The following is a 4,789-nucleotide window of genomic DNA, read 5'->3' on the forward strand; positions in this document are numbered from 1 at the left end:
CTAAATCCATTCAAATTAATTTATTCCTTCTCTTTCAAATCGTTCCTCTCGAATGAACACACCCAAAAAAAATATTATATGTAGACAAACAAAAATTATTATTTTAGAGTTTTTAAAGGAGGGTAGAATAATAAAATAAAAAAAAATAAGATGACATTAACCTGTTCAAAGTAAGATATTCTAAACATTATAAATCATTATATTTTCTCTTCCGTAAAACAATGAATTTGAAAACAAAAAAGAAAACTAGAATTTGATTAATGTTTTATTTAAACTTCCACGTATAAAATTCTTATATGAGACGTTTATCTTTCGTAACAATTCTTGGATTAAAATAATCATATTTTTACAACACTTTTTTCTTCTTTATATTTTAATGTTGCTTATTTATTATATATGATGGGAGAATTCTAAATTTTATTATTGTTAATGGTTGTATCATAATATTTACTTTTATTTTTGTGTAAATCATTGCTTATTCATATTTTCTATTTCTATAATTTTTCAACTATAATAATGAATTTTGTGTCAACTATAAGAATGAATTTTGTGTTAGAACAAAACGTTTAATTGCCTGTAATTTCAAAGTCTTCTATGAATGTCATATTATATAATAATCTTCTACTATTTATCCTCAACAACTTTTCTCATTAACCTTCAAATTCGTCTCGTTGTTTGTTTATCAAGTATATAATTTTTATAGTTGATAAAGTTATATAATAGTATTCAAAACGCAATGAAACGTGATGTTCTTCCATATCTCGTACACATAATAACACATTTTATAATAATACATATAGGATTTTTTTTATATGATCTTAAGGTTGAACTAGTTGTTCAATTCAATCCAAACAAATCGAATTGTAAAGTAAAACCGTTAAAAATGGATAACCCGGTCCAGTAAGACTCACCACGGATTGACTACTTAGTGAGTCAACTCGAACTGAGTAATTTATTATAAGTCAAAAAAATTCGAATCCAGCCCGACCCACCACGGATTGGTGGATTGATTCACTAGTTCACTTAATTAAAAAGATATAATTTTTTTCTTCGGTCTCAAAAAAACTAAATTATAATTATGATTAAAATGTAAATTAACTTCAATAGCATCCAAATACATTCCAAAAGGATGAATACAAACCAAAATTACAAAAATACAAATTATCAATGTGTTGACTTTAAAAAAAAAAACCTAACTTGACCTAAATGCAAAACCTAATATAATAAAAAACACTTGTATGACCTTTTATTTGCGGGTTGATGAGTCGATACGGCTCACCACGGGTTCAACTCGGGTAAGCCAGGTTTTAGGTGAACCGGATCAAAAATTAATCCGTACTGAAATTTGTAAAAAGATTTCAACCCAATTTGACCTAAACCCATTGTGAGCCGGATTGATTCACGAGTTTCAATCCATTTTGATAGCTCTGCTATAAAATGAAAAACTAACAAAATTCTATGAGTTATATTTAGGTCTTGTCTCTAGGTTATGTAGCTTGTAGTTGGCATAACAAAATTGTAAAGTGATTTTTCCAACATACGAAATCCAAACTCATGAATAGTTTATAATTAACAAAGCCGATCAAGAAACTTGCATGTTGAAATATAACAAGGCGTTATATAGTAATTCTGGGAAAACAAATTCTTCGTAATCAACTACCATTCTTAGATTCAATTTGTATTACAGATATAGGAATGGAATAACTTTAATCCTAAGTATATTTATGTGTTTTTATATTTTTAATGGCATAAAAGTATATCTAGATTAGCCTTCATCAATGTTTATCTTAAACAAATTGTTCACTTAAAATAACTTATATACAAACGTTTAAAACACTATCTTATCCAATATTAAGATCATATATGAAATTATTTTCTCTAACAACTTCGTGTGAATACCACAAGAACAACATTTCCATACACAAGTCAAACTTCAATCATAAAATTATGTTTTAGTCCAAACACTCAGTTATGAGTCACCACTTTATAATTAAAGAAGGTTTTGTGTAAAAAAGTATTTAAAATAGTCTAAGAAATTAAGATTCAACAAAGAAATTTAAAGATATTCACTAGTGAACATGAATTTAATCCATTAAATAAGTAACAACAGAAGTTTACATCTATAAATAGAACTCAAACGCAAACTCAAATAATCAAATAAGACTATCACAATGGTCAAAAATGAAACAAACAACAAAAAGTATGTGTTACTTGTAAAGGAAGAGACATAAGATTTAAGTGAAGAATCACTAGACTTAACTTAAGAATCAAGATAAGACTCCAATAACTCTATTCACACACTAAGTGCGGAGAATACATTCTTCAAATTCAATATATTAAAAGTGTCTACAACATGAGAAACATAGTTATTTATAGGAGAAATCACCTTCCAAATTTAATGCAAATACACAAGAAACTAAATTCAAATTCCTATTCTAGGCTTAGCTAAAAAATCGCGAGGGTATTTTGAATCTTGAAATTCAAGTTCCCTTCAAAGAGCACTGAAAATTTGAAGAAAGCATGGATGATGATGCTTGGTGCATGTTTTCCTTGACTCATATACTTTCCTTAATTTCCTTTTTCACCTTGAATCTCCAAATTGGGTTAGGAAATAACCCACCAAACAACTATTCTAATTATACTAAAAGGATACAAATATAAATATCTCCTAAACTTAAGATAAAGAAAAAAAAAACTATTTTTAAAACAAGAGTATTTTGTCTTGTCATATTTCCTATCCTCCTTAAAGTTTCATATTCTTGCTCATTTTCTTGATTTCTATTCATCTATACACTTAAAAAATGACAAAATCAAACTAAAAATATTTTTCAAAGAAAATAACTCAAAAGCAATGCGTAAAACAATTTAAAGATGGAATTTCAAAAAAATATCCCTTTTTATAATTTATTTGAGAATCTTTAGTTTTTTTAGAAAAAAGTTTAACATATTTGTATAGCTATAAACGATAATATCTCAACTACGTTTATATCCTTCAGCTCATCAATCATCTACATAATAGTTATGTAAAGAATAGTATATAGTAAGTATAAAATACAATAAAAACAAAAAATATGACGAGATACCAACCAAAACTGAGAAGGATAAAGAGAAACGAAAGTTAGGTAGAACAGTTTTATTCCTAAAAGATTCAACCCTAAGCAAAATCGGCAAAACATCCAACATTTTAAAATCAAACGTAAGGAAAGAGCCATCACTGTTGCATATATAATACATTTTAACATTTTATAATACAAGTTTGAGAGTTTAAACTCCTCGATGGAATTAATGTTAGCCACTGTAAGAAGGTCAGTGGCTTGTGTTAGGGCACGACAATAATTATCAAACTGAAGCTGATAATGGATATACATTATTTGTAGAATATTGTTAACGTTAGTTGTAACAATAGTGATAGCTGAAAGGGACCTTTTAATATTATAATTAATTATATCATATTTAAAATAACTTTGTTACAAGATAGATAGAATGAGCTAGCTATCTATATTATCCATTCATAATTAGATGTTAGAATTCATTTATAATAAAACTTTAATAAATAAATTTGTAGTTTAAAAAACTAAAAAACTAAAATAAAAATATTAATGAATGTTAATATTTGCTTATGCCAAAAAACTGGTTGTGGCATTTGTCTTAAATAGAGCCGTGTTTGTTTATAAGGGATTGCAGAGGTTTCTTGGTGGTGGGTAAAACGAGGAATGCTACAATTGCCATTTGGTTGTTTCTTTCTGTACTCCATCAAATTTCTTTTTGCAGCACCCATCATATACTTTCGGATTTTATTTTCTTGAATACACTAAATTAATTCTTGTAAGTATATTGGAGAAGAGAATTTAATAAAGGAATATCCTTTTTATTAAAATCGATACTTGCTATCTTTACAAAAGAGAAGGATTGAATATATAGAAATATTTAACCCATTAAAAAAACAGAAGTAACAGAAAAATAGAAAACCATAAACATAATAAATGACAGAAGATATTAACTATATCTGTATCATCCTTCTTAAGTTGGGCGTATGGATTGAAAAGGCCAAGCTTGGAGATATCAACTTGGAAATGTGCAACATGTAAGGACTTTGTAAACATTTCAACAAGTTGGTGAACAAAAAGAATGTGATCAAACTGAGAAGCCAGAGTTTGCATCACTTTTTCAACAATCTTGGAGTCTTCAACCCTTTCATCACAGGCACGTATATCATTAATTAAAACCAACAATCGATTTACTACCGTTTCTTGATCTATCATAGCAAGCAATTCATATTATCTTCTCAATGATTGAAGCTTTACATTTTTTATCTTTCCAGATTTTCCATACCCATTACTCAATATGTCCCATGCTTCTTTCGATGTGATAGCCTTTGAAATCGTTTGAAAGATGGTAGCAGAAACACATTGATGTAACAACATCCTTGTTTTACAATCCAACGTCATGTTTTCCTTAAACATAGCCTTTTGTTCATCACATGCATTCTGTAAGACCCGTGGAATTTAATTAATTAAATAATTAATTAATTAATAAATACAGGTAGGAAAATCATTATGACATTAAATTATGAAGAGCATGACGTGGCAAAGTGCTAGCTCATGTGGTTGAGAGTACTTTGGTTTTTGTGAGAGGACTTGGGTTTGAGTCCTATGTATGCCATTTTTTGTTATTATTTCATTATTATTTTAAGCATATGATAATCATGCTGTGACCTAATATGTTAACTGGATGATGATTGTTAGCATGAAACATGAATTGGCATGATGGTTTGATATTGATTTGGCAA

This window comes from Vigna unguiculata, chromosome 9 (assembly GCF_004118075.2).
Source record: "Vigna unguiculata cultivar IT97K-499-35 chromosome 9, ASM411807v1, whole genome shotgun sequence".
NCBI classification, from domain to species: domain Eukaryota; kingdom Viridiplantae; phylum Streptophyta; class Magnoliopsida; order Fabales; family Fabaceae; genus Vigna; species Vigna unguiculata.